This window comes from Marmota marmota, unplaced genomic scaffold (genome assembly GCF_001458135.2).
Source record: "Marmota marmota marmota unplaced genomic scaffold, marMar, whole genome shotgun sequence".
NCBI lineage: Eukaryota > Metazoa > Chordata > Mammalia > Rodentia > Sciuridae > Marmota > Marmota marmota.
The window spans coordinates 19,684,067-19,694,879 of record NW_026000101.1 but is presented as its reverse complement, the minus strand read 5'-3'; the positions used below and the strand labels follow the sequence as shown (position 1 = coordinate 19,694,879).

Here is a 10,813-nt window from a genome sequence, read left to right as displayed (position 1 = left end):
ACTAGAGGAGGGAGGGGACACAGACTACTGTGAAGGTTTTAAAAATAGGTTTAAAAATCATTACTCCTTCAAAGTGCTTAATTCTCCTCCTTTTTGAGTCTGTGCTAGACAGTTCACTTGTGGTGAACAGAGTCCCTTAGAAGTAATAAAATGTCACTCTTAAGATTAGGCTACATTGGCTTTTGTCCTGGGAGTTTCTTGGAGTTCTCTCCACCTGCCTCCCCACCCACCTACCCACCACTGACTCAATAGAAAGCCCTCCCTACAACACCCCTTCATCACTGACTCAATAGAAAGCCAGCTGCTATGTCAAGAGAACACTCGGGCAGTCTGAGGCCAGGCCCAGACTGCATGGAACCAAGGCTATCAGTAACCATATTGGAGGCCTGCCCACAGCACCATAAATGTCCTCCAGGTGAACTTCAAAATGACTCCAGCACCAACCAACAATTTGAAGACAGCCACGTGAGAGACTTAGATGTCTCACTCATGGAAACTGTGAGATAATAAATATGTGTTGTTTGGGTGATTTGTTACCCAGCAGCAGAAGACTGATACAACTGGTGTTGGTTCCTGGAATTATGCAGCATGGCACCCTTTCTTCTATCATTTTTACAGCCCTGTCACTAGAACTGTTCCTCTACTCCAAAGACTAGTTTGGATATTTTTATTCTAGTTCGACTTTAAACACTTTCTCAGATAAGATCTCCAGTCCATTTGCTGACTTCACATTTCTCACCCATGGGTAAGAAATGCTCCACCTCCAGCCATCTTAAACACAACAGATGATTCTAGATAGAACTGTACCTTTTGTGCATATTTGCCTGGATTAAATAAATACAGATAAAAGTTTTTAATTTCAATATTTCTGTTTCTTGCCATTGTTAAGATACTGATTGTCAAACAGTGTTCCAGGGAATGACTATATCAAAATGTCTGGGCCTTAGCACTACAGAGACCAATTCAGTGGGTTCTAGGCAAGGCCAGGAGCTGTAGTTTTGTAAACTCTGGCTCAGTAACTGTCCCTGACTTGCTGTGGAAACAAAGTACATAGCTTGAACCAGAAACTAAATTCCCTGTGTCCTCTTTAATTGATCTCTCTCATATTTGTATGAACGAAATAAAGCTTATACTTTTTCTGATGCATTTTCTTGAAGGCAACATTGGTTAAAAACTGAATTATTTTGCTGAAAATCTGCCAAGATGATTAGCAATAAGAATATATTGAATTTACACATAAGACCTTTGTACTTTTATGAAACTGGAATTCAGCTCAATGTAAGTAAGTACTCTGAGCATACAAATTCATTTTCTGTGATTTCATTTTTTCAGTGATGACTTTAATTGCCATTTTCTCCGTCTCTGTGGATAATGTGAGAAGCACCTCAAAAAATTAATAAATGACAGCTTTAGGTTTATCAGCAATTGAGACTGCAAAACTAATAGCTCAAAAATATATAGCAAAGCAAAAATAGAGCCATTTATTCTGTTACAAGTTAAATTCAGAAAAACAGGGTAGTCAGCAAAATTGCCAAATGGAGTCAGATGCTACTGGAGAAGGTTTCTGGAAGGAATAAAGGAAGCTTCAGTTTTCTAATTAACAGTGCAACGAATACCAAAAATGACCTTAAAGTAGGGCTTAAAAGGTATTTTAATGAGTTTTCGGCAGGGACTGCTGATGAGCCCTTTTCATAAGTTAAGGGAAATGTCTTAAAATTAACCAAGGCTTATGATCATCACATTGGAATATTTCAGGGAAATAAAACCCTTTGCCAAAAGTTAAACAAAAAGCCCAGCAGGAATACTAATCAAGCTTATATCTTATTCTAATAACTCTAAGAAGCAGATTCCAAATGTAAAGACTGTGGCAGGGCTGGGGTTGTGGCTCAGTGGTACAGCACTTTCCCTGCACCCATGAGGCACTGGGTTTGATTCTCAGCACCATATAAAAATAAATAAATAAGTAAAGGCACTGTGTCCATCTACAACTAAAAATATTAGAAAAAGAAAAAAGACTGTAGCATTGTCTCTTTTCACCTTCCAAGAAATTAATGTCACTGATTTGAAAAGTATATGCACGCACGCGCACGCACACACACACACACACACACACACACCCCTGCTTCTTACTCCACACTTACCTAATACCTCCTCCACTACCCTTCCCTTCTTCAATGGTTCTTCAGGTGCTTTCCCAATGCCAGTTACCTTAAAATGTAATAATTTTCTAAAATGCTTTTTAATGCCTTTTCTTGCACTCACTTCTAGTTTGGTTTGTTGTTGTCATTGTTGCTTTTGGGAGGGGGTCGAGTATCAGAAATTGAACCTGGGAGCACTTTACCACTGAGCCACTCACCCAGCCCTTTTTATATATTTTATCTTGAGACACGGTCTCACTAAGTTGTTGAGGCTGACTTTGAACTTACGATTCTCCTGCCTCAGCCTCCCAAGCCACAGTCTGGACTCAACTTCTAGTTTAACATAGTATCTGCCACCAACTTTCTACTAACATACCTCTGAAGATGGAGGAAAGCAGCCTGCATTCTAGCTTGCAATCCAGTGCCCAGAACAAATTGTTAGGTAGTGAGTCGGCCATTCACAGGTGAGAAGGATGACTAAAAACCACAGGAAACCCTATCAGACAGGCAAACACCTGGAGGATGGGGCCTGGTATGTCTAAACCATTGCCAACCACCCCTTAAGAAAAACTGTTGTTTCAAGATCATGTCATACCTTTCCAGGTGGCCAGGACCTTCTCTTATCACCAAAACTATGACACACGGCCCTAACCATTCCTTATGACCAGGACATCCCAGACCCTCGCCAAAAAAGGTTACTGAGAACTGTTCAAATGATAATAAACAGATTAAGGTCATATGGGAAAGTGAGACAAGAGGACCCAGAAATCCTTAAAAACCTTCTGACTTGGTGAGAGTTATTGTCACTCTCCTGTCCAAAAGGATCCATTCTCAGCCTGGAGGATGTCCCTGTCCCTTTCCTTTCTTCCTCTTCCCTTCCCTTATAATAAACTTTGCTATTATTTTACCACGTCTCCTATCTTGCCTGGATCTTCTCAAGCAAGAACACAGGAGTGAAGGGTATGGACCTCCAGGGATGCCTCTCTGGGTTCTGCAGGTGGGTCTCCTCTACAACACAAATCGTGCCCCAAAACATACCCCCCAATGGCAATTTCTGGTTTCCTGTAAAGAACTGATCTCACCACAGTCACCAGCCAACTGGGTCCACAAAACAAGGTGATAATCCACCTCCCACTCAGGCACCACTGAACGTGTGTAGAAGCACTCAGCCACAGCTGCAGGGTTCCTTCCTTTGTGTTGTAGCAAAGGATGCTCATATTAAAACTATAATATAGATTTTTGATTCCTCCAGGACCACTTAGTGACTGGTTGGGAAAAATCTGTATTGATGTTCAGTATTGCCAAGGACAAAAGAAAACTCTTATGTCTCAATTAAGTTGGGGCAAAACTGGCCTTTGATCATCTGTAGTAAGTGCTCTGTCTTCTGGAAAACTTTAATATGAACAGCAAAAATGTGAGTAGGAACTTTTATTTTAGATTTAAAACTAAGTTGCATAAGTTATTTCAAATGAAAACAAGTGATTTGCCATTAGGAAACTAGAGGTGTTTTTAGACATTTTATTCATACCTGTAAACCTAAGTACCTTGGAGGAAATCCCCTCAGTTAAATAACTTTGCCAAATAAAAGAAAAAATATAATCTCTCTTTTAGAATTCCTTGAAGGGTTCCATCATCAGTATGGGGTCTCAATTGATTCCCTAAAGTGAAACAAAGATGTGAGAAAACATATATGTGAGTCCCCAGGGTTGTCCAGATGCTACTGTCCAGACGGAGGTCTTGGTTCATGTAACTGAGAGGTCCAGGTTTACATCAACTCTGAGCATAGCTGCTGGTCTGTGTGTTTAAACAATGTCATAGAAAGCTACCCAGCATTTTGAAGATCTGTTTTTCTCATGTCTTAGCGTAGGTTCTATTTCCAGGTCTATCTCTTTTTCTCAGTTCTAAATCCACAGAAGGGAGAAGTCTTCTCTCACAGAATTTTTTTTTTAATTATGCAACTGAGCTTAATTGGCTCTGTTTGGTCTAGTTTGGGTCACATTCTGATCACAAAACAATCTTAGTGGACAGGTAGATGTGACCCTTAAATTAAACAGACCTGACTTGCAAGCCTACTCTAGAAGCCAGAGTGAGATGGACCCCAATCCAAGTGCATGGATTAAAGTTATGGGAGGGAAAATGGAGAAGCTTTGTGGCAAAAGAAGGGGAGATTGATGCTGAGGGGTGAAAACTGCAGCTGTTCCCATAGATACCTTTCTGCTGAAATCCACCACTGCTCTCCCCTGCACAGAGATGTCCCCAACAGGAGCAACAGCAAGGCCATTCTTCAGAACAGAACCACAGCAGGGCAAGGAATTATAAAGCTTCCACCCCCAAAGTATTTTTGTTGTCATTTGAGGGGTGTCTATTACTCCATTTTGCTACCTACAATATAATAAATTTGAAATATATTTAAAACATGAGGATTCATAGCACTTCTCTTATTTTTTAGCATGTCAAGTCTTGACCCAATAATCTGATGTAAGCCAATTTTCCCCATCATCCCAGATATGGAACACATATAAAAATTTAAATACAACAGTATCATTTAGTTATATGATAATAAGAATAATAAAATTGTATTATAGTATTTAAAATATTTTATAGTTAATGTTAATTAATATAACATATAAGCTCTAAATTACAATCTCCAATCTATTATTTATTAGCGCATAATAGTTATACATAGTAGTTGTGTTCATTTTGACAAAAATCATGCATCTGTGGAATTTTATTTCAGTCCTGTTCCCCACCTTTTACCTCCCCTCCCTGCCCCCCGTTCTTCTTCATGTACTCTACTGATCTTCCTTTTGCTCATCTATTTTTGATTGGTATTTTCTACTTAAAAAATGAAATTCACACTATTGTCATGTATGAAAGAAATTTTTAAAAATGAAATTCCCTGTGGTATATTTATATATGCACATAACATTATTTTGTCAAATTCATTCTGTATTTGCACCCCTTTCTCCTCTTTCCTCCCTCTTTTGATCTTCTTCTACTCCACTGATCTTCCTTATATTTTTATGATATCTGATCCTCCCCTCCTTCTTTCCCTTATTTTGCTCTAGCTTCTGTGTATGAGAAATAATATTTGATCCTTGACTTTCTGAGTCTGGCTCATTTCACTTAGCATGATGTTCTCCAATTTCATCCATCTACCAGCAAATGCCATAATTTCATGCTTGTTTATGGCTGAGTACAATCCATTCTGTACAATACATACACACACACACACACACACACACACACACACCACATTTTCATCTTCTTCCTTTTTTTTATTGGTACTGGGGATTGAACCCAGATGCACTTAACTACTGAGCCACATCCTCAGCCCTTTGTATTTTTTATTTTGAGACAAGGTCTCACTAAGTTTTCTTAGGGCCTCACTAAATTGCTGAGGCTGGCTTTGAACTTGCGATCCTCCTGCTTCAGCTTCCCTAGTAGCTGGGATTATAGGCATGCACCACCACATCTGGCTTGTACCATAATTTCTTGATCCATGCATCTATTAACGAGCATCTGGGATAATTCTATAATTTGACTATTGTGAATTGTGCTGCTTTAAACATTTAGGTGACTGTGATTTTTTGTTTTATGTTTTTTTGTTTTTTGGTTTTTGGTTTTTTTGGATAAATACCAAGGAGTGGGATAGCTGGGTCATCTGGGGATTCCATTCCTAGTTTTTCTCCAACCTATTTTAATATATCTATGTCAATTTCATTGAAATGTTTGCAGAATTTAAAATTTGGGACTTAATGGGTTAAGAAATGTGAAAATCATGAGCCAGTGAAAATGCAGGAGAAATCTCTGATGGCAACTGAGCTCTGGGTGAGGCTAAGACATGGGTTGATTCTGTCCTCCTGAGCATCCAGTACAACCTCCTTTGAACTCCTAACATTGAAGGTTTCAGTCCTAGTCAAAGTTCCCAAAGATTTCTTAATGCCTCTGGTTAGGGTGACTCTGCCTCAAGGAAACACTGATCTTATGTCTCAAAAATCTGGATACCGAGCTGTGGGTCACATTTGGAGATGTTCAAGTTTGTTCTTTACTACTCAATTCTCAAGTGAACTATTCTGTACAAATCTACTTTAATTATGTATTAATTCAATATTATTACATGCAGTACACAACTGCTGCTTATTAAAAATTAATCAGTATCCTATCAGTTTTATTTAGTATTCATTATAAGGCAATGTTCACTTTTTTTAAAAAAGGCCTCCAGATAAATGTGTTGCTCTACATAACCAAGCAGTGATTTGCCAGAAATAGAAATGCCCTAATAAGAATTCTGTCTGCCTTTTCCCTTCCCTCCTCTCTTTAATGGCTCCTTTCACGACTACCAATAATGAACTGGTGGAAGGGACTGGCAGGGGCTGGCTGGGCACAACACATGAGGGCCGCCTGTTGTAGGCCGCTGTTGGATTTGGAAGGCCAAAATCCTATTCTCATTGGCAATTAAAATTATTCTGTGTTCTTGTCTTCAACAGCCCCACTCTAGAAATTTTGCTTCAGCAATGTTTTTGTTTGGATGCTGATAAGAAGCCACAGAGTTTCATTTTTTCATTTCCATTACAGCACTTTCCCATGTAGATAAGTGCAGGGTAAAATAGTAAGACTTAAACAGTTTGCAGAGAGAGTCACATGGGACTGCAAAAAAAAATAAAATCTTGAGCTATTTTCTCCTAATCTGAAAATAACGGTTAATATTTGTGGAGACTTTACTATGTGCCAAGTACTAAGTACATATCTTATTTAATCCCAGGTGTCTACTAAGTTATTCTCACTTACTGAATTCAGTATTTTTTTTCATTCCTTAGAAGACTTTATACACATATTCACAATTACTGAGCAATACCTTAATGCAGAAGAAACAAACCCTTAACCCTGCATTCACAATGCTAAACAATTTACAGTGAAAAGAAAAGGTACAAGAGTGGTCTCTGCTGATTATCAAACCCAAAGCAACATTTCAAACCCAAGTTTAGTAATGCATACTGGCCTGATATTACTTTTTAATATAGGAGGTATTGCAGCACATCAGGCTATTACTTTAACATATTGGCCTCAAACTAGAATTGACTCAAAAAGAAATTTTAAAAAAGAATATTTCATGGCTCCTTCTCAGTGAGCCACAACTCAGTGGGTTCCCACTCTAACTTTTCTTTGACTTTCTCTTTGGTTCTAGTTAACAAGTAAAAGAAGTTTGAAATGTGATCAGCCAATTTATTGTATGGGCTATTGAGTTGACAAAAACTAACCAAGTCAACATAAGTAAGCAGGGAAATAATGGGTATAGGGTGGGGGATATGATTCGGGGCTCATGAGGAGTCAAAAGCAGGTTAGCACCCAGGCTTTAGGAAGTAATGGCAAGTGAGGAGGATAGTCAGGAATCTCAACTCCTTTTTCATCTGTGGTATTTTCTACTCTCTTCGCGGACCAGTTTTCTTTGTTTCTTAACCAAATGATAACCACATGTTGGTCAAATAGGAAACACTGTTTTCTCCCTCTCATTCCCTGTTTCCAATTCTCAGATGAAATACTTGCAGAAATGAAGTCAGGCATTCACCTCTGGACTATTTAACTGTCAGTGACAAGTGTCATGGGATCCATTAATACAGGTTGGGAAATAGTTGCCCAAGTAAGAGGCAATGAATGAGGACTGAATAGATGCACTAAAAGAAATTGTGTTAGAGTTCTCCAGAAAAATAGAACTAATAAGATACATAGAGACAGACAGACAGAGACAGAGGAAGACAGAGAGAGGAAGAGAGATTGTAAAAAATTAGATCATGCAATTATGGAAACCGAGATGTCCCAAGATCTGCTGACAGCAAGCTGGAGACCCAGAAGGAAAGCCTATTCTGTAGTTTCAAAATTATTTCAAAGGCCTGAGAATCAGAAGAGAGCCCAGAGTGTCATTTCCAGGAAAAGACTGATGTTTAGCTTAAGCAGTCCAGCAGATGAAGTTTTCTTATTTTGTTCTTCAACTGACTAGATGAGGCCCACACACATTAGAAAGGATAATTGGCTTTACTCACTCCATTGATCCAAAGAGTAATTGCCTCCAGAAAGAATTTTACAGACCAGAATAGTTTGGTCAAATATATGGGCACCCTATGTCCCAGTCAAGTTAACATGTAAAATTAAACGTCATGGGTATCCTCCACCACAAATAACACAGTCTTTTCTATTTCTAAAATTTTCTAGAATTTTAATGAATGGACTTAATTAAAATATTCATTCAGCAATATGTTAATCTCCTATAACAATGTAGACAATCATATAAAATATAAAAATTTTGATAATAAAAAATTGACTGCTACATACTTGAAAGGAAAGTGAAATGCCAAACCGAAGCCTTGGGCCAAAAAGCATTTCTATAATCCAATTAATCACAAACTCCTCTTAGAAAAGGCATAGGCACCAGGAACCCCATCCCACTTTCCTTACTAAAAACAATGAGGTAATAATGAAGTATTTATTTACTTTCAGATTTATTCGAAATTTATATACTTATTATGTTTATTATATTCTTCTTTGCTTAAGGATGTATGCACACTCTGATTTATAAACCAGACTATAGGAATTAACACTTACCACAGTGGTAGATGTGATGACTTTTTGCATTATTAAGCAGAAGCAGAAGGTAATTAAAAACTTGATGTTTTAATCCACTAATGAAAGGATAACTGATTACTCTGTGGTTTACATTATTAAGCAAGTTTGAAAGGTTAAACATTCATGTTCTGAATTATAGAATAAAGGTTACTCTCATCCATTTCTTGCTGCAAAAAGGAAGTGTGTTAAGAAGACACTTTTTTTTTAGATTTTTTAAATTGGTTGTTCAAAACATTACAAAGCTCTTGACATATCATATTTCATACATTTGATTCAAGTGGGTTATGAACTCCCATTTTTACCCTGTATACAGATTGCAGAATCACATCGGTTACACATCCACGTTTTTACATATTGCCATACTAGTGACTGTTGTATTCTGCTATCTTTCCCAACACTTCTTAAAACATAAACAATTTTGCAATATTTACTCTTTTAAGTTATTTATTACCGTTTATTCACTGGATACTTGAATACCTACTGTGTACCAGAACTGGATCTTTTTTTTCTTTTTTTTTTTGAAGTGCTAAGTATTGAACCCAAGGTCTTGTGCATGCTAGGTAAGCACTCACCACTAAGCTATCCCACTCCTGTTGGCCTTAACTTTAAGGGATTCATATTCAAATGCAAAGAATGCTATTTTTTATTTTTGAGCTAGTTGACTCTATTAAATATTTCTGATATTTAGAGTCCTGATATTAAAGCAAACCAATAGTATTGGTTTCAGTGTATGTCAATCCTTTAAATATTGATCATTTACATACATACCAGGAAGTACTTAGTCTTTTGGGTGCTATCATTAGGGATTAGCTACCAATCCCCACACTACTTTTTAATCTTTTTTGATATCTATCATTAACTTCACAATTTCTAGTAAAGTAATAAGAATAAATATTTGATCCCAGACTAAGGGTTCCAATACACGAATGAGATTTAATGTCCTATCTGCTCCTTTGTGTAAGGGTCAAACCATGTTGTTATGACATAAAAAAATTTAAAAATTGTCATTTCCTGTACTCAAATGTCAAGGAAAAATTTTATTGGTGTTACATAACTGTTGCATGATTTGTCGAATCAGTGATGGTGTGGTGTTGGAACAAAGGAATAGATCCAGAATCATAAGACTGTTTGTCATACCTTCCTTATCAGATGTTTGTGGGATCTCCATTAAGTAACTTCACCTTTCTATGCAGTGGTTTTCTTCATTGAAAAATGGGTAATATCGAGGGACTTTGGAAGATGGCGGCGAGGGGAGTGCATTGCCCCCGTGTGCTGCTTCACTGTGTGGGAGTATGACAAGTCAGGACGGCTAAAGGCTATCTTGTTAGGAATTTCCAGCAACAGTGGGGTGCTCCGGAACCTGGAGGAAGGATTTCCATCGCACGAGGATCGGCTACCGGGACTCAAACGTGAGAGGTTTGTCGCACGGAGGGTAACACTGCTTATTCAGCAAATCGCCCCGCGGCTAGAGTCTGCAGCGCGCGCTGGGAAACGAGGAGATAGCGACGCAGGGATACAGCGCTGCAGTTTCTGCCAGCCGTGCAAGCACCATACTCAGGGCTGAATTCTGGGTTCGAGACGGGGGAAGGAAGCGGTCCATCTCAGTTCTCCACACCGGTCAGACCACAGAGGAGGCCAGCAGCCACCATGTTGGAAAGCTGACGTCACCATCCCGGTTTTCGACTGACCGCAGCTCATTCAGCCATAGATCAGGTAATTTCAGGCTGCCATTCGCCTGCGGCTTGCAGACAGATTGCTAGGGTTCAGTGCCTGGGGGCTTCTTAGAACCTGATCTTATCGGAGCGAACACCGAGCGCGGGGCGGCCGAGTTCCGGCTCCCGGAACCGCCCTGGCCCAGGGCTGGGGAGCCTGCGGAGGCTGCTTCTTGGACCCTGCACCTATCAGAGCATACACCAAGCACTAAGCAGCCGAAATTCCGGCTCCCGGAACTGAGCCCGCGGGGACTGCTTCTTGGAGCCTACTCTTATCCGAGCTTACACCGAGCACGGAGCGCCCGAGTTCCGGCTCCCGGAACTGCCCTGGCCCCAGGGCCT

At 39.2% G+C, this 10,813-nt stretch overlaps 1 pseudogene; it reads left to right on the top strand.

Annotated features, from left to right (window-relative positions):
* Window positions 1-2,522: 2,522 nt before the first annotated feature.
* The window catches only part of LOC107147653, a 29,566-nt pseudogene continuing 21,275 nt past the window's right edge, over window positions 2,523-10,813 (top strand).